Consider the following 21181-nt stretch of genomic DNA (forward strand, 5'->3'; position numbering starts at 1 on the left):
AATGTTTAAATGCTGGAAATTTTTAGTTTTGACATTTTTTTAAAATAATTGCTCAAATTAATGGATGGAATGTAGATTTTTTATCTTTCTAAACGGAATTTTATAGTAAAATGACTCTTTTTAAGCCCTCTTATTGATAAAAGCAGATTCTGTAGGTATAAAATTTTACAGGACATTTAAAAAGGAGGTAGATGGAAGCGTTGTTCCGCCACTAAAAATTACAATTTTTTAGTTTGCAATGGTTCGGGAAATCGGATTTGGAGCATATTTCGGATTCTCTTTGTATTTGAAAACTCTTTAAAATGCTTCTAAGAAATCGAAAATTGCTCAAAAGGAACCAGAGTTACGACTGACGCAAGTTTGCGTTGTCCCGTCACGCCATTTTTTTGGTCAAGGCACGAATTCAAAAAAAGGTGCTCATTTCTCGTGTCTAGAAGCAAATCGTTTAACAAGTCAGTTTTTGATCCATCTAGACAACATCGACCTACTTGAATCCAAATTGGCTAATTGGTTTTCCTGAGTCTCAAAGGGAAGCGAGATATTCAAAATGGCGTCTTATATGGCGGCTGAATGCAAAACCACCATAAAAGGATTTTTAAGTTCAATCAACTCGTAAAATTTAACTAATTTGGGATCGCTCGAATACGACCTCTTGAATACTTCAAAGTATTCAGGTAATGTGAAATTCAAGATGGCGGTCAATATGGTGAAGCTGGAATATTGGAAAATTTTATACAAAAATGTAACAGGCAGTCAACAGGTCAAATTTAATTAAATTGGGGTTTCCTGAACTCGAATATAAGCCTTAGAATACTCTGAAGTACTCAGGGAATGGAATCCAATTTTCTAGCTTCGCCATATTGGCCGCCATCTTGGATTGCACATTCCCTGAGTACTTTGGAGTATTGTAGGGCCCATATTCGAGTTCAGCAACCCTTAGTTGAATTTGACCTGTCCATTGCCGGTTACATTTCTGTATAAAAATATCGAATATTCTAGCACCGCCATATTGGCCACCATCTTGGATTGCACAATTCCTGAATACTTTGGAGTATTCTAGGGGTCATATTCGAGCTCAGCGACCTGAAATTAGTTGAAGTTGACTAGTCAGTAGAAATTCTCACAATTGCTTAATATCGTGACGGGACAACGCGAGCAAAACACTTTTTTGCAAAATATCTGCGTTGTCCCGTCACGAAAAGAAGTACCTGTCAAATCAACAAAATTTAACAAATTTTGTTGATCCAGGAAGCATTTCATTTTCAAAACAACTGTAGAATTTTTTTTTTCAAAAACTCACTAGGAGAGCAGAGTTCTTCACTTTTGTGTATAAAAATCAAAATGATTCAATTGTACGATGTTGTCCCGTCACGCTACATTTGTATCTCTCTTGACTCAAACTTTGTGTTTTTAAATGTTTGCTGGAGTGAATCTTATTGGAAATTTAATGTACTTTCCAAATTTGTATAAATATTGGTACCTTATCCCACCGATTTTAAAGTTATCCGCAAAAAACTGAAAAAATATGCGTACAAACGTTGTCCCGTCACGAAAGAATCGGTCTATCTATGGAAATTGCGTTTTTTTGTTTTCAGAATATAAAACGTGTATTCCTATTGAAAGTACGTGGAGTGGAGGCGCGTGGTGGCTCATGTCGTAGTTAAATAGTGTTTTGAATTTATTTTACATTAATTTGTTTGAAAAATCTATTTTCATTTTGTTTAAGTTCCAGGTGGCTCCATGAAAAAAAAAATCTGAAAGATTCAAATATTCATAAAAGTTTGTGTACCTAGACTCTAGTCGAACATATAAAAAAAATAATCAGGAATGGACAATCATGGATACTATTTTGAAAATCGAACAACGGGAATATTCCAGATCAAATTAAACTTTAAGTGGCTGTATTGTCACTTCATTTAACAGCAGAAATGTCACAAGATAGCAAACAAGTAACGATATCTTAAAAACAGTGCATTTTGTCAAAATATCTATAAATTACTCTTCGATTGCAAATTTAAGTACACATTAAAAATTGAAATAATGTTTTGAACTAAAATTTCTATTTTTTTTCATAAAACAATTATTTTTTAAAATTATTCGAATCCTGTTTCTGATTCAAATTTTGCAACATAATTGTATAGAACAGCAATTAAATGATCAAAATGGATATGAGGAATATTTAATGGCTTAACTGCTTGTAAAAAATCATGCAACTTCAAGAAATTTTTCAAGCTCGTTAGTATTTTTTGCGATGTTTTTTTAATCAATGTGTTTGGACACGAAAATCCATGCTCCACAACCATAAAATTGATTTTGAATTTGTTTTAATGAACATTTTGAAAAAATATTTTTAAGAATGACATTGACATATAAAACACAGAAATTATGTTTTTTTTATGGCAAATAATTTATTCCAGTACAAGTTTTACTGGTTGCAGCTTGTGGTTTCGTTTATAGTATGGTTTTTGTGACATGGTATTCAGTCTAATAACATAATAAGGTTGAAAGAATTTTCAAAACGTAAAAATTGGAAAAAAACGAAAAATGTTTTTTTCATATTTAACTCCTTTTACGTCCTTGGTAGTTCCAGTGCTTCATAATAGTAAACTTCAAACTGTAATTTCTAAAATACTATTAAGGGGTTATATACAAGTAGAAAATCACAATATTTCATATAACAGAAAATTTAATAAATCAACTAAAATAATGATTTCAAACACTCCTGAAAGCTTCATGATGATATTTTATGATTAAACTGAGTTAGACACAATTTATGTTCAAAGTTTTGCCATGCGTAAAGCGAAGTTGCAAACATTGTGAGAGTTTTTTCTCTAAACACCGCGTTGATTTACGGGTGCCACGATATCTCGAGATGAGATTGGCAAAATTGGCTAAAATTTCGGGTGAAGACTCTCAAGACATATACCGTGTGCATGACGAATCCCGATTTGGATTTTGCTTTAAAAAAAATACAAAATCAAAAACTTAGGATTTTTTATATGAAAAACATAAAATATTTTATCATTAAAAAAAACTTTTTGAAAATCGGCCTTCGTCATGCAAATGGAACCAGCTTAACGAGTCTTCACCAAAATGTTAAGCCGATGTGGTCAAAGCAGTGTTGAGATATCGTGGCACCCGTTTTTTGAAACTGCTAACTAAAAATAGCTATATTTCAGCGAAGACACAATCAAATGTGTTCTAAAAATGTGTTGCTAAAAGATGAAAATGTTTATTTTAATGTACTGCAAAAAGAGGTTTATACCAACCTCTGACATTTTTTATGGTTTACATGTATGTAACCCCTTAAACAAACCCTCTTTGGTTTTGTTATGATAGCAGTTCAATGTTCATCCAATTTGGTCACGGTAAACAAAAACGTTAAACAAATCTAAATGTTGATCTTGGTCGGAATGGGATAGTACCTTATTTTTTATATAATTTAAAAACAATCAACCAAAATTTTAGTTTTTGCTTTTTGGGTGTTTTTTAACACCCTGACTCAAGGCGGTTACAAACACACCCAAAAAGCAAAAACTGGAAATTTCAAAGGGCAATTCACTTCTGATATTGCACCAATATGAAGCCAATATTGGAGTCGATACGGTATGCAGCCAAGGAATACTGCGCGAGTATTATGCGCGTATGATATTCACGCTGATATTTGGGTAGATATGACCTCAAATACGACGAATATGGGGTCTATATCGTCAATACGGTATGCAGTCAATGAGAATATTATGTGCGTATGATACGCGTATGCAGTATACTCGAAGTGATTAACCCCTAGGGAAATTTGGTTTATTGAACCTATTCAAAAAGCATTTTCGTTACTAAAGGATACCACAAAAAAATAGTTTATTTTCATTCCATAATAGCGTATTATTAGCTGCCCAACAAATAAGCAGAAGAGCGGATTAGCTCAATATGGACAACAGATCATTATGAATCTAATCAAATTATGTCCTCTAATTATTTTTTTCTGGTGACAAAAAGTTAAGAAAAACTTACAAATACCCCGGAAAACGGGACATTTTTTACGGGATATCCCGGGAATTTCTTTTTGTTGACGCTCTGCCTAACACATTTCAACAAAATTGAAAAATTAAAAATATGAATTTTGGAAAATTCATATTTTTAATTCCTCATCAACCTCATCAAATCTACAACTTTGCCAAAGACATCTAATCGACTGGAAAATATATCTTAAACCGTTTCTACCTGATAACTCTCCCATCTTCTTTTAAAAATCTTCAATTAAGCTTTCCTTGTTAACCGATTATTGAAGACAAATTGCAACGGCATTATGAAGCTATAAAAAGATAAAGATAGAAAAACTTAAAAAGCATCAAAAAGTTATGGAGATGCCGGGGATTGAACCCGGGACTTCTCACATGCGAAGCGAGCGCTCTACCACTGAGCTACATCCCCGTGTACGGGATGAAGAGGAAATCGCACAAACTGTTCTCATTCTTCCGTGTCCATTTATGTTTGAACGCTACAGATGTTGGTTGAGCAAAACTGGCGGCAAACATTTCAGCCATCAATTTTCTAATGTTTGACTCCGGAACAAACCACTCAACATTTTGAAACCAGAACCGACAGCTCAAAAAATAAACGCAAATGGCCGTTGATTGATTGCGGACGGTAGAGCAATTATTCGCGGCTGCGGTTTATCAGAATCAGCGTCAACAAACAACAACAAAAGGGTCAGTCAATCACGAAAAACCATTTTTACGCCACCGTTTGCGTGTGTTCACCCAACCCAGTGCAAAACACCTACAACACAGCCAGCCGGCAGCAGAAGTAGCAGCAGCGCCGGGGTCGCGACGGCCGAGTTAATAAATTAAAAATCACTGTAGCGCTTAACGAGCTGCGTGACTAAAAAATTCAAAATCTCATTCGCGCTGGCTGACCTCAATAATTATGGTTCTCACACCGACCGGCCATTATTCGGTGCAGACGGTTATCAACGGCGGTGGCGATGGTGCCAAACGAGGGCTGTTTGTTGTTTGATGAAAAATCAAAAGGCTGTGTCCCGTTGACGCCTGTCGCCCCAGCCGACGAAAACCTGTTAAAATTCAAGTTTCGTTCCACGCGCTATGGCCACCGAAGCGGCCACCGCAGTCCGAAAAATCAAAATGCTTATATGGATTTAATTATAATGATCGTTGATAGCCATTAACGGGGCCCGCCGATTGCCTCAAATATATAAATTATTAATTAGCCATCATCATCACCGTCACTGAACGGGGTCCCGGTACCACCGCAACAGCTTAGGGTGATAAGAAAATTAGAAAACTTAAGAAAGAAATAAGAATTGAAACTACAAGCCATGCTTTCAATTTATCATTAAAATTGTTTTTAGTTGATTAGATTCTTCTTCCATTAGGATCTCGAAAAAATACTTGTTTCCTTATGTCGATTTGTTAATTCTAAATTTCTTGGAGTCACCCTATGTCGACACTACAGCCGATGTCATGTCCTGACACTAGTAGTCGAAACCGCGGTAGCCAAGCACCAGCGCGCAATTCCATTACCGTGTGTATTTTATCGACAAGTGCTCGGAATTTCGGACTTTCAACCGCACCGATGCCGGCCATACCAAGCCATTCCATGGTGCTGGCAAAGCTATCAACATATTTGAAATGCATGTCTACACCCGACACGCCGTCAACGGTGCTGTTGAATCATAATTAACTCGTTTTTGGTTGAATCGTTTTGATTGAAAGAGTTTTCGGGCTACCGTCCAATCCGGTCCGGTGTGCCGTTCTGGCGGTGACCCCGTCTACGATCACACCGCGGTGGCATTGTCCAGTGGTTTGCTGTGAACGATGTCACCTCCCTGGTTTGCCCAACCCAGTCCAGTGGCAGGCTGGCACGATGATTACGGTGGATTGTACATTTAACATATTGATTAGATGGCGTGATTGCGGAATGGCAACTCTGCGGTCGTTAAACACTGGCGAACATCAATTTTCAATCGCTAATGTGCGCTCAACCTGCCTACCGAAAATCGCACACACCAAACGAGGTGAAGTGAATTAGCCATCGTCCTGTTGACGATGGCAGCAGTTGATTGGAGCCGTGATTCTGGTGGACTAGTGTTGGCAAATGGTCGTGATCGTGATATCTTGTCGCACGTCGATTTGGGACAAATCGTCAGCTGTGTGCTATCATGTGACATAGACCATTTTGGTCGAAAATGAGTTAATGATGACGTTTTGCTATACTTAACAAACACTACAAGATGCTTTAACCCGATTTTGGAAACTCGCTTCCGTTTCCCGGATATCGCAATACACACTTGTGACATAGACCAATTTATCATCAAAATGATTGTGCACACTTGTGACACGTCATACATGTTATTGGAAAATGTGGAAAATTTTTCTTGTTTTTCACAAATTTATGTACACACATAGTTTCTAAAGGCAATGCAACCTTTTGTTTTTGGAAATATACTGATTAAGTCGATTAAACCATTGATTTGAGCTTATTTTAGTTTGTATGGGAATTCCGTGCACACTTGTGACACGTAGTACAATTTTACTTTCGAAACACACTTGTGACACGTGCTTTTTAGATTTTTGTTTACATTATTTACTGTGTCTTTTAACTGGTGTAACCAAATTAGTTGAAACTTGGAGCGTTTGTTAAGCGATAGTATACAAACCGATTGCTTCAAAAAGTTTGGCTCTATCATTCATAGTTTTGAAATTATTTACCAACAAACTTTAAAAATCGATTTTCTCGAAAAGTACTGAATGGTCGTTGTCACAAGATAGCACACAACTGACGAAATTGAGTTATAAATTTTATGTTTGCTTGATGCCTACACAGATCCCCAAAATTCGTTTGCAATCCGCACATCAGTGTGGCACACAGCTGCCTTCGGAGGGCGCTGTACCGACGATTTCGCTTTCGCTCGTTTGATCGACTGAAGAACTGAAAAGTGGCCGCGCAGGTAATCCAGTAAAGCCTTGTAGGTTGGGACTTCCTTGCTGTTGTGGTGGGTCTCCCAATTCCTAAGCGTGGCCGAGTCCAGCTTTGATCACAGGACGTGCGCCATAACCGTACTCCAGTTGGCAGTGTTTTCGCCCATCTTGTCCAACATCTGCAATTTTTTCTCAAACTCACCGAGCAGGTGGCTGAGACCGTCGTACGACTCCTTGGTCAGCGGTTCCAGATCCAGAATGACATCGAGGTGGACTTTCACGATCAGCTTCTTGTTTCCGTACTCCTCCTCCAGCGCGGACCACGTGACGGAGTAGTTTTTTTTTCGACAGATCGATGCCACTGATCTCCAGCAACGCAGAACCAGAAAGAGGATCGATTGGAGGTCTTGAACTTGTCCATCGATGTCAGCTTCGAGTTCCGGTGGATAAGACTTTTGAAGGTGTCACGGAAGGTCACCCACTCGCGCAGATTTCCGCTGAGGTTCGGCAGATGGATGTCAGGCAGCTTAACGCACAACGGAAACGAGGTATCCGCTTCACCAACGTTTGGAACTGTCTGCGCGACGTCCTTGACCGGCCGCTTCGCCATCAGCATCGCCTTGATCTTACAGAATTAGTTGTCGAACTCCTACACCACCTGTAGATTGGCCTCTTCGCGGTGTGACACGACCTCCTGCTTGACCTTCGGCTCCGCATCCGCGAACTTGACCGCATCCTTTTCTTCCAGCAGCAACTCCAGCTTCGTCCGTAGGTTCGTAAACTCCAGGTACACGTCGTTCAGCATTCCGAGTCGAACTTCCAACTGTCACTCGTGATCTCCCACTTTGTAGTGCACGACGAACTCCAAAAAGTGCATAAATAACACTCAAGTGCTCATAACTTGTGATGGTGTTTTCAGATCTTTAATCTTAGGAACGCGTTGGAAAGGTCCTTAAAATACCATTCCAACAATATTTCAAATTCTATTTCTTACAAAAACCACCCTTTTATTTTAGTTTGAAATATTCAAACTCTAGCCAAATTGTTTTTTAACATAACTTTTGAAACTTTTCTAAGCTTTATAATATTAAATAAGGTCATGAATAAGACCAAAACGGTTCAAATCGGTTCAGACAGTCCGGGAGATAACCGTGTGCATATTTTTCGGTACTCGGACTTACTTACACGCGCAGACATTTGTCCAGAATTTGATTCTGAGTCGATAGGTATACGTGAAGGTGGGTCTACCAGGTCGAATAAAGAAGTTCTTTTTTCATTGATTTGAGGAAGGTATAAATCGACTTTTTCCAACAAAATGTTATGACGCGTCACAAGTGTGCATGATCATTTTGATAATGATTTGGTCTATAGAAAATCGGATTTTTTGCTGTGTATGTCACTGTGTGTTTTGCTATTTCCGGAAACGGAAGCAAATTCCCAAAATCGGGTAAAAGCATCTTATAGTCAATGCTTCAAAAGGGATCTATCACTGAATGGGACTGCTCGATATTCGATAGAACTTTCTGTCAGCGATCATTTCCCAAAACGATATTTGATCGCTGTAAAACAACGACGTCTCCAACGTCAGGTTAAAGGTAAACAAGAAGACGAAACGAACGAAAAATGAGCACCATTCAAGCAGCCGCCCGAACGAGACAACGTGCTCTTTCTCTTTCTCTCGTTTTTGTCTCTCTCTTCCTAGTGTATGCTAGTGTAGACAGATGTCAAATGATTGCTATCATTGGAGAGATGATCGGAATCTCGGTAGAATGTCAAACGACCGTTCGCTAAGCGATTTTTTTCCTGAAGTGTAGTCAATGATTGTGTGAGTGACTTTGTGTGTGAAAGGAACGAAAGTAGAATGTAAAAATCAGGTTGTCGTGGTGAAGACGATTGGAGTGCTCTGTCAGCTATCACTTATTTTAAATGAGTAAATAATTGGTCCTTTGTTTAATTTATTATATTTAATTCTTTGTTTAATTTAACCTTGGTAGAATTCCTCCTAGATATAGTGTTTACCATGTAACTACCCTGTAATGTGATATATGAAAATTAAAAAATAAACGTGTAAACCTGACATAACAGATGAATTAAAATAAAAGATTTAATTTTAAATTTTTCCAACGCATAAATAATTTTCAATTCAACAAGGCGAACACCAGCGTGCGGCAATATAGCCCAAAAACGATGAATGGGTGGATAAAAAATATTCACTTCGCACACTTCGTTACACAATTTTATATTTTTATATTTTATCTTAGGCGTTTTATTAAAAGCGATTTTAAAGCCTTTCTTGCTGTCAGCAGTGATTGTTTCATTTCTTTAAATATATCATGAGCTTCAATTCCTTATCAATCAGTGATGATAAACTGAAGATTCCCATCCCTGCACCTACAAGTAGAGTATAGTACAAGGAAAACTCAACACGAAGTAAACAAAGCACGCACAGGTAGGTCGCATTTTTTTGTTTCGACAAACTATATTTAGTGACTAACGACAGCAACGCGCGTTTGACGACCGCCCTCGCACCAAGTAATTTGTAATTCGCATCACGACGACGCCCATCCATCCGTTACACACACACAGCATTGCAGTTACTGGTGGGGGCGGCGGGGAGGGCGCGAAAATGAAACGTTTTGGTGCCTAGCGAGGCGCGCAAATAAAAATGAATTAAAAAACTGCCGCAAACGACCCATTCTGGTAGAATAAATTGTCTGAGCTTTATTGGCGATGATGTTTTATTTCAGTGGCGCATGTTCGACATTTAAATTGATTGATTAACATTTTAACTATCAATTACAGTATGATTTACGTGTTCGCAACCAAACAGAGAATGAATAAAATTTAACGCAATTCAAGTACGTCGGAATACGTTATTGAGGTCCAAACTATTGTGAGTTGCTTGTTGACGCATGCCTTCATGAATGAACAAATAGACAGTTATTTTATTAACGCGATCAAAGTGAAACAGTGCAACTTTTTGACTACTAATTGCTAAAAAGGCAGTTAAAGTACTAACCATAAATAACGTACTTCATACGTTTACCTTTGAATTGTCCAATGAAGACATTGTAGAAGACTTAGCTCCTTCGATGCCGCAGCCCTGCTCAAGCATATTTAAAAAAAAATCCAACATGGATGTTGTAGAATCCAATCATAACATCTATTTCACAATGGAATTAAGTTATGTCAATCGCTGATTTGTTTTTCGATATATTCAAAATCAGTCAAATTTGACCGAATCAGTTAAAAAAAACTAATCGTCCAGCAGCTGCCAATAACAAGAACGATTTCTGTAGCAGAAAATTACGCTACAAATCAAACTCAAATGCTAGTTTCTGCTGTCTGATATTTTTTGTCATAATTTGTAAAACAAACCAGCAAAAATATGTTACAGATTTTAAGCGAAATCAATGGCTAGATTAGCAACATGTTCGGCAAATATCAGCAAAATCAAACCAGAATGATCTGCTGACTCTTCAATGACTTCCTTGACTCTTGATTCTCAAGAAATATTTCCACTGATGCGACTCCGACTCCATAGCCCTGGTAAAAATAGTGTCAAATAAGTTTCGTATATCTTTTTTTAACTGAGCAGTTCTCTAGGATTTCGGTCATTCGATTTTTTTTGTATTTTTTAATCCGACTGAAAGATTTTTGGTGGCTTCGGTATGCCCAAAGAAGCCATTTTGCATCATTAGTTTGTCCATATAATTTTCCATACAAATTTGGCAGCTGTCCATACAAAAATGATATGTGAAAATTCAAAAATCTGTATCTTTTGAAGGAATTTTTTGATCGATTTGGTGTCTTCGGCAAAGTTGTAGGTATGGATATGGACTACACTGGAAAAAAATGATACACGGTAAAAAAAATTGGTGATTTTTTTATTTAACTTTTTATCACTAAAACTTGATTTGCAAAAAAACACTATTTTTATTTTTTTTTATTTTATGATATGTTTTAGAGGACATAAAATGCCAACTTTTCAGAAATTTTCAGGTTGTGCAAAAAATCTTTGAACGAGTTATGAATTTTTTAATCAATACTGATTTTTTCAAATAATCGAAAATTGGTCGCAAAAATTTTTCAACTTCATTTTTCGATGTAAAATCAAATTTGCAATCGAAAAGTACTTTAGTAAAATTTTGATAAAGTGCACCGTTTTCAAGATAAATCCATATTTAGGTGACTTTTTTGAAAATAGTCACAGTTTTTCATTTTTTTAAATTAGTGCACATGTTTGCACACTTTTGGAAAAAATATTTTTGAAAAGCTGATAAAATTCTCTATATTTTGCTTCTTCGGACTTTGTTGATACGATCTTTAGTTGCTGAGATATTGCAATGCTAAAGTTTAAAAACAGGAAAATTGATGTTTTTTAAGTCTCACCCAAACAGCCCACCATTTTTCAATGTCGATATCTCAGCAACTAATGGTCCGATTTTCAATGTTAATATATGAAACATTTGTAAAATTTTCCGATCTTTTCGAAAACAATATTTTCAAAATTTTCAATTCAAGACTAACATTTTACAAGGGCGTAATATTGAATGTTTGGCCCTTTTGAAATGTTAGTCTTGACACCAGTCTTGAAACGGTGCACTTTATCAAAATTTTACTAAAGTACTTTTCGATTGCAAATTTGATTTTACATCGAAAAATGAAGTTGAAAAATTTTTGCGACCAATATTTCGATTTTTTGAAAAAATCAGTTTTGATTAAAAAATTCATAATTCGCTCAAAGATTTTTTGCACAACCTGAAAATTTCTGAAAAGCTGGCATTTTATGTCCTCTAAAACATATCAAAAAATAAAAAAATTAAAAATAGTGTTATTTTGCAAATCAAGTTTTAGTGATAAAAAGTTAAATAAAAAAATCACCAAATTTTTTTTTACCGTGTATCATTTTTTTCAGTGTAGTTCATATCCATACCTACAACTTTGCCGAAGACACCAAATCGATCAAAAAATTCCTTCAAAAGATACAGATTTTTGAATTTTCACATATCATTTTTGTATGGACAGCTGCCAAATTTGTATGGAAAATTATATGGACAAACTAATGATGCAAAATGGCTTCTTTGGGCATACCGAAGCCACCAAAAAAGTTTCAGTCGGATTAAAAAATACAAAAATTAAAATTGAAGAAAAAAGACCGATTTCGTAGAGAATTGCTCAACTGATTAATGTCAATGAGGAGTACGGGGCAAAGGTGCGCACTACCCTTTTAAATACTTAATTTTGACCTAAAAAGCTCAAATTTGAGTTTTCGACTTGTCTTAGGATCAATTTTATTTATTTACAAAAATAAAGTGAAAAAATGTAGTTTGTGATAAGTCACTTTTGGGCTATTTTGATCTTATATTTCAAGGTTACAAAATAAAGTTTACAAAACTTCAGGCTCAAGAAATCATTGAATCCATTTAACAAGTGTTTTGCCTAGCCAATTACCTTGCTAACACTTAAAGAATGTTTGAAATTCCTCTTCTTGTAATTTTTTAAACATAATGTTTCCAAAAAAATTTGCGGGACAAAGGGGCGCACTAAAATTTCCATACATTTTTGTATGAAAAGAAGACAAACACTTTGAATAATTTTTATTTCTGATAAAATTAAATCAAAATCACAAAAAAAAAATAGTATTTCTGCCAAAATAGGACAAAAAAATCAAACTCATACGAAAATAGGAAGGTTTTTAGCCCTAAAAATGAAAATTCAGTTATACAAGTGCTACCTAGCTTAAAATAGTTACTAAACCATAAATTTATCTTCATTTGGGGCAAAAAAGAACCACCAATTGAAAACATAATCAAAAGTTAAATAAAAATTTACTGAAAAATCACTTCGGCCCGCATAGTGCGCACCATTGCCCTACATACGGGGTAAAGGTTGCCACTTCATTTTTTTGGAGCAATTGAATGGTTCTCGAGATGTTAGCGATTTAAGGTAAATCCTAGTACTACGTTTTGAAGGCCATGGACAAGGGTACCATTTGGTATACACAAAGAATCAAAAATATTGTATGGTCACCAGCGACAGAACGATAACCATTAGGTGCGCACCTTTGCCCCACTCTACTCTAGCATTATAAAAATATTTATCCATGTCTTAAACATAAGTCAATTAATAAACAATGTTTATGTTATGAAAAGTAAGAAAATCTAATAAATCTTTATTTTAATCGAGTGTCCATGATTGATACAAAATGTCATCAGTAACACGCATCTTCAGTGAAAATATGCTGTCAATTATATTTATATACATAATAAAACGTATCTAAATCAAGAACTCCTCCCATTATTCCAATATAGATCTGATCCGAGATTTAAACAACAAATTGGTAGCCATCGATCGGTTTCGTTGAACCGATAATTTTCATTTTGCAAGAATTATAATCAATGGATTTTTGACGCCATCTAAAAAAAAAAAACAGGAAAGAATTTTTATGGGACAAATGCATTTTCTCTTTGAAGAGAATAAATTAATTTTAAAAAATATTACTCTATTCCAACGTTACCATAATTGATTTTCTGTGCTTTTAAAGACAATTCTCTATCCGATAGCAAATAGTCAAATTATGAATGAAGCGTACCGTGAAATTACGCCTAGAATTTACTACATGATTAAGCCTCCACGATCGGATGCGGCCTCCGGCACGATTGTAGGAATCTTCATTCATGGATTATCATCATCATTTCTGCTCCGCTTAAATCTTGTTTCTTTTGAGATGGAACCCGCCGCCTGCCGCCAGCTTTCAGCATCGCATCACATCATTAGAGCCCATCAGCCGCACATCTTCGCCGGTGGAGGCACTCTAATATTTAGGATGGCTCTCCAGGAAACCCTTCTTCGAGGAATCGCCCCAATGATGTTAATAACAGTGCTGTTCGGTAATGACTATGCCTTAGCATGGTAATATGTAAAGCAAAAGATGATGGTAAGAAGATGTATGATGATAATAAATTGCAGGTAGATTTTCGCTTTTATCTTAATCATAATTCATAGTACACAAATAATATACCGGGTGTGTAATTTTATTGTCTAAGATTCACTTGAGTGGGTTGGATTTTATGGCGCTGCTGCCGCCGAAGGGGGAAGGAGCATAATACCCATACATAAGACGGCCAGGCCGGCGTCAGCCAATGTTGGCTCGTTAAGTGGGAGGGCGGAGTGCGAGATCGACATCAGACCTTGCAGAAGTGCTCCGCACCGTGCCGTGAGTGAGAAACTGAAGTGCAAGTAGGTGATTAATGAGCCCATCATGCCTTCCAGCTCGCACATGAGTTATGATGAGTCATGCATCATTTCCAGATGATGGATAGTTTAAGACTGCCGGTAATGCGAGAAGTACGTTTGTATGTAAATTTGTTCCATTGTGGATCGCAAATTTCCAACAAAAATGTTGTTTTTATACAGAGCAACTCGAGCAACAAATTGTAACACGGCTACAATCGTGAACATTGTGATGTTTTCATTTTTGTAAATCTTCTCAAACTAGTAGTGTAAACACAGACAGGTTGGAAACAGAATATTTATATTCTAGTTGCAATTTTAGTTTTGTTGATTACAAGAAATTATTTGTGGGTCAAACTTGGTATGATAATAGGTGTATTCCCAAGTAACCGCGAGGCACTAAATAGCGGCATTAAATCAGCATTATATTGGCATTTAATACCAGCAAATAATGCTTCAAAACATTAAATCAGCACTTTTCCCTTGAGAAATGTTTCAAGTGGCGCACAGTGATGCCGATTTAATGCCTCACCGAAAGCTCGAACAAAAAAAAACTGCTTTATCGACGTCAAGGCTGGGGAAAAAAAGGACAACTAGCTGCTCCACACACTTGGTGGTGGGCCTCCTTTGTTTTTTTTTTCTCCTGTTGCGTGTCATGTGTGAGTGTGACACTTTGATGTTATTCTTGCATTTTTCTCGTCGATCTCCAGGATGCGCGCCAGCCAACTGATGTATTCTGAAATGAGTGTTTGTTTTGAAAGTTTTAATCGATGTGGTTGATGCATTCATCGTTGAACATTAAGGAAGACTTTCTTTCTGCTGTTTCGAGTTTCTGGTTCATGAGAGAAACCCGTTGTCATTGCGTTGAACGAAAATTATTGACGAATCACTCAGCAAATTGCGGCCATCCAGTCAAGTACAGTACAATCAATTACGGAAGGCTTGGGGTTAATAGGGACAAGTACTGGCTAACGGCTAACGTAAACTAGTTTTCCGAGGAGTGCTTGGTCCACGGTTGGCAAAATTTCACAATGTGTATCAGACTTCCGGAAAGCAGCTTATTGCTTGTAAGAAAAGTCATTCAATTTACCAGAGAACTTTTGATAATGTCCTTTGTCCTTTTGACATATGTTTTGAAAAATTTGGCTTAATTACATGCTGCAGTTTTCCACAAAAAAAAAAACAAAAAAAAAACACTTCAATCGGCGGGAATTGAACCCAGTTCACGCAAAATTAAAACTTATGCACACTGGGGGAACTGCGCCTTAGCCCGCTCGCTTATTAGAACGGTATGAAGGAAGTAGGATCAAAGTCAATAAGAGCGTGTCTGGCTGAAATGTTTCCCGTATCGATGGGTTACTTTGTTGATAAACATAAAATGCTTTGAAGCTCATTTTCAAGGTCGTAAATGGTGATTTAATGCCAGTTGTAATGCTGCAAAGTTTTGGTACTATGAGGCATTCGCAAAGCTTATTTACTACTTCAAAACATTCGAGTGCTGATTTAGTACTGAATTAATACTTCAATTTAGTGCTTGTGGTTACTTGGGTTATTCTGCAGGGTACTTTTTGGATGATATCTAAAATTTTTTTTTTAGGCTAAATGTCGCCAAATTGGACTTGGCATCAATTAACCCTTTTTTGTTGAGCCTAGATACCACTGCGACCAAATAGAGGAATATTGTTTGTATATTGAATATAGATTAAAACAAAGAATGGGATAAGATTGCCGTCATTGTGATTTTCAAATTGAGCTTAATTCAATTGAAAAGCAGAAACTTACGTCCATTACTACAAAATAGCATTTTTTGCGACATATTCATCTGCAGTATTCTTAGGGAACGGCCGTGGGTGACTGAATGTTAACTTACGCACTAACAACAATAGTTGAGTTAAAAATTGCCGCTGAATACGCTTTGTAAATGCCGGCCCTAATGCTTTTCACCTTGCCCTTGAGTCATCTTGGATTTGCCAACCATTGCTAGTGATTTATATCCGGCAGCTCATTATGAACGGATCCACCGTAAAACGATGGAACATAATCTCAAGATTCTCCTCCCACGACCAATCGCAAATTTAAACAGCCCAATTCAAAAAATTTGCGGTCAAAATCTAAACAAAATTTCAACCAAAGAAAAAATCATCCGCAGGCTTGAGCACTGAGTTGAAAAACATCATCACGAAAATTTGAATTGTCAAGCGCTCTGAATCACAGATTGCTTAGTATTTTTATTCGAACGAGAATTTTCTTGCAAAAAAAACTGAAGAAGAATACAAACGTAAACACTCAAAAAGAAGACCCTATCCAGCCGTCCCGTCCCAGGTGCAAACGTTCTTCAGGGCGGGGCTTGTCGATAAAGCTGAAGTACCTCGCGCTCGGCTAGCCAGCGTAGAAATGGGTCACCGAAGATCGAGTTCCATTGAACCTCACTCAAATAGATTCGTTATTGTTGTTTTTAGTGGAATTTTGAACCTTTTTTCTTCCTTTTAGCCCAAAAACGCACAACCCAAAAAGAAATCAAAGGTCAGTATCTGCCATGCTAAATGCTTGCACTCGTCACAGTGCCTGATCCAACCGCTACTACCGACCGTAAGCAGAGCTTAAAACACGCCAACCTTTCCTTTTTGATGGACAGTTGCGAAACAACAACAACAACAACAACAGTGTGGAGAGGGGACGAATTTCATGGAACCGCGCAGACAGCTCGATCACATCTGTCAGTGCTGTCACTATAACGATAATTTACGATGCAAAATGCTGCCAATCATTTTTTACAACTCCCTCTTCCCATTTAACCCATCCATCCCATTGATGTGGCCGGTTGTGGACGAGGTATAAAGAGTTGATGATCGATGTCAGCCAACGGTCACAAATCATGCTGAGAAGATAAGTTCACAGTTTCCAAGAAATATTTTGGTCACGTTTTTAGAAATGTCTGGTATTGGTTTATTTTCACTTTATAGCAAAGTGTGAATATTGAGCATGAAATGTATCATCTCTAAAAGAATCTTTTTTTTTCTTCGGAAAGGCTTAGAATAATTGAAAGTTTCAATCACTACAAGTGTCAATTACATTTCATGGTCTGCCATGCATTGTAACACGGTTTTTAGTTCCAGGAAAAAAACAGTAGCAGTAATTCTGGAGCTGTCAATCAGTATTAAAAATTATTGTACCGACAGAACTAATCGTTCACAAAACTGACAGTAAAGTTAAGCCGATAAGTTGTCGCTTCTGTGAAGGATCAAACTCGCTGCTGTGTTCCACCTCCTGGTGACTAGAGGGCGCATCAAATTTCAACGGCACTGAAAGTCAAGCCAATCTGAGCAGTGCCCAACTGGGTTTGTTGTCCCTTCCTCAGCGGTGACTGAAATGATTGACCTCGACATGTGTGCACACAGCACATATTCCATTGCTGAACTCTGCCAAACCCGTGGTGCAAGCTATAGAGTAACTGCTGCTACTTTTGATCAAGCGTTCAAAAGCTAAGAATATTCTCGACTAAATACTCAGAGTGTTTAGACGAGCAGACGACTATGCCCTAAATGCTATCAAATGTGATACACTCTGAAAGGCCGCTCATGTAAATCACTGTCAGCCTGCGAGCGCATAGGCACATATCTTTGATGCTTTCGGGATGCGTGGAAAAAAATTAACGACTTGTTTAGACCGATATTTATGTTCGGGTCGTCTGGTCATAAAATAAATCTGTAACGTGATGCTTTTTGTTTTCCGAACCAATTTGTAAGACTATTCAAAAACATGGTGCCAAAGATAGGCGCTGTCATTTTTCACTGCCTCAGGCCAGCAATTAACGAGAGGAAGCAGAGTGTCACAATACAGGTCTGAAGCTGAGTTTCTCCGTACGTGAGAAACTACATGCGACCCTACTTAGCTGGAAATCTTTTAGAAGGAACTATAAATCATTGAAGAAGCTAAAGAATGTGTACATTTTAAGTGGCATATTAGTTGAGTGAATTAACGTGAGACCTTTACTGCAGGATGCTGCGTTTTGTCTAAAACGATTCTATGATTACCAATTCAAATTACTGAATAGAAAGATTGTATGAATTGAATTGAATCAATGAGTGTAAAGCGAAAAGTTTCAATTTATTATAATCCTTAAGCGTAAAAAAACCTCCCCAGCCCTCGCTGACCAAGAATTAGGCTTCTGTTCGTCGCCACCTTTTGTCTCGATTTTTCCCCATGACCCGGTGTCATGTACCCTGACAGCTCAAGCACGTTTGTTTCCCGCTCCGAGATTATCAATTAGCTTCAAGTGTCATGCCCAGTCTCCCCTCCTCAAACTCAAACTCATGTTTCAGCATTGGCCTACCGGTGTGTGTATGTCTAACCATTGTGTTACCATTAACGGACTTGTCTGCTACCTGGCTTAAGCCTGTCATTCATACTCATTGAGCTGTGAAAAGGTGCCGAAGAACCGAAAAGGTGAACGAATGTCGCTTCTCATTTTTCGGCCACCGTCGCCACCGTGGTTGGTTTTGTTTGCCCTGCTCCTCCTCTAAACCATGCCGCATTATATTTACTTCGACTTCTTTTCGTTAAAATTCATTTTTATCCTTGTCATTCCGGCTGTCATCAGCAGTCCTTGTTCTTGTCGGCAGAAGAAACCGAACACCGCATCACACTGAGCTCAAAATTAGGAAAAAAACGTTAAACGGGGTAACTTTTTATTTTTTATTTTTTTATAGTTAAAATATAAAGTTGAAATATAATGAAAAAAGCTCTCCTTTAAAAAAGAATGAAATATTATGGCAATATTTTGACGTCAACATTTCAAAAAGCATCACGTTCAAACCGTGCGTTTTGAGAAAACCCGCATTTGAAGGTTAAGCATCATTTTTCAATTCACAAACGATGAAAAACGTTGCTTTCATTGATACTTGATCATCCGTATTCAATAAAACATTGTTTCCGCAATTATATTTAAAAAAAAAAAACAAACATAACTTCTTCTATATCACCCTGCTGTCATTCGACGGGAAGCTTTGTTATTAGCTGATTCTACTACCACACCCAAAGGAAAAATATATAACAAAGTCTGCAACAGTGGATTTGCTGCAGAAATTGTTATATTTTATAACAATTTTTTGCAGCAAGCTCATAGCTCATTTTTGCCCGCGTCGTAAACATGTCAGCGATCTGCAGTTCTCACCAACACATATAAAGCTGGCGCCTCCCCCAGAGCTGAAAATGTCAGGGGTCCTGACGCGAAAATCGGCGACGCATACACGATTTTTTCAGATCCATTCACTGAACCTCAAAACCGTGACATAAACAAACCCGACTCAGTCGTGAGTGCCCTAGCTCACTGAGCAGCTGCAATGCGAGGCAGTAGTCGACCAACGCTCATTCGACGTTGCACGCACACACATAAAGAAACAAGTTTTTACACAAAAAGTTGGTATTTATGCGTGGAAATGTAATTTTGAATATAAGTTATGGTTGTTTTAAGTGTTTTGCACAGTCTAGAACCATTCAATTGTTTAAAAATAGTCAAAATAGTGTTTAGAGAGGATTTTACGAGTCAGTCATACGACACGAATTGAGTGAGTGTAGCCCATTTTTTCACGTCTCTCATTCTCCAGCAGCCGACCGGCACGAGTCAGGCGGCAGTGGTTGAACGGACACAGTAGGCTTACAGTCAGATGCTAGCAGTGAACTGACATTTTGGTTTGCTTCATGTGTACGCTGGGTTGGAAACATTTTGCAGGCCTGGCCTCCCCTATCATAACTTAAAAGAGAAGAATGGGTTGGTGCTCTGTCCCTCGCAATCCATCAAGTGTCCATGGCGCGGTGGTAGCGTGTTGGATCTATTACCAAAAAGTTAGTGGTTTTAATCCGTGTTCTGTTATGATTTTTTTGTGCAATACAACCAAACAGCCGTCGGTAATGACAATAATTGTCGGTAATAGCGCAAAAAATGCATGAGGACAGATTTCATGCAGATTCTGATATACTTTCATGCAGCCATGCATCACATTCATGCGACCGCCGGTTAGGTGCATATAACCGAAAAACGACGTAAACACCACTGGACATAAGATTGAAAGAATTTTTTTTTTTCCAAAACCATTGTTTTCTTATAATATTTGGAAAGTATAAAATAAAGCTTAGGGTTCGTTTAAAGGCTCATTTTATGCTTTTTTTTTTCCTAGATCATTAGTGTCCCTACCAATGACTTGCACCTTTTATAAAGTATGATTTAACTTTTGGTTATTTTTGTTGAGAGCTTTTAAAAAATCATGTTCAGGTGGGGCAAGTGTACCATATGGATTTTAGTATAGAAAAAATACGAATTGCTGCTACAACAGATTTTATTGTGAATACATAAAAGTACTTAAAAACTGATAAACAATAGTTAAAAAAATGTCCATACAAAATATAGTGATGTCATAAAAATTTTCTATGTATTATCTAAGTAATATTTTTTCGTAAAAACGATCAAATTTTAGTAAAATATTATTATTAAATTTAAAAATGAAAGAAACGTTTCAAAAACATTCTAATCTGATAAATCTAAGTGATAACAGTTCAATTGTTAGCAAATTAACATGTTGTTTCATGCATTGTCCTCTTGCCCTAACAGGTTGTTCGTCTTGCCCCACTAGTTGAGTAGAACGTACGGAAAAAAAAATTAAAATCATTTTTTTAAATTAAAAAACAGGATTTTTTTTTAAACTTGTTATATCAAAGTCTTAGTCAAGACCTGGAATAAGATGAATATAAAAAATCCGACATATTTTTTAGCTTTTTTAAAGGGTTATAACAAGCATTTCCTTAGCTTGTTACACTTGCACCTTGCTTACCCCACTTTCCCCTACATGGCGCCTTTTGCAAAGGAGGGGAACTGCCGCTCGAAGCTAGTCCGTCCCATATGTAATTTCGTCAATTTTGAGGTAATGATGCAGTTCGGTTCAAAATCGTGTAAACTATCAGAAAAACCAATAAAATTTAGTACTTTGTTCTAGAAAACTGGAGAAAGCCCA

The 21181-nt window shown here is 37.1% G+C and overlaps 1 non-coding gene across 1 annotated transcript; it reads right to left on the bottom strand.

Moving 5' to 3' along the window:
- Positions 1-4359: 4359 nt before the first annotated feature.
- Trnaa-cgc (transfer RNA alanine (anticodon CGC)) lies at positions 4360-4431 on the bottom strand. Its single transcript has one exon. It is a non-coding gene; the product is annotated as a tRNA-Ala (tRNA).
- Positions 4432-21181: the final 16750 nt, after the last annotated feature.

The sequence above is a fragment of the Culex pipiens genome, chromosome 2 (assembly GCF_016801865.2).
Source record: "Culex pipiens pallens isolate TS chromosome 2, TS_CPP_V2, whole genome shotgun sequence".
NCBI classification, from domain to species: Eukaryota; Metazoa; Arthropoda; class Insecta; order Diptera; family Culicidae; genus Culex; species Culex pipiens.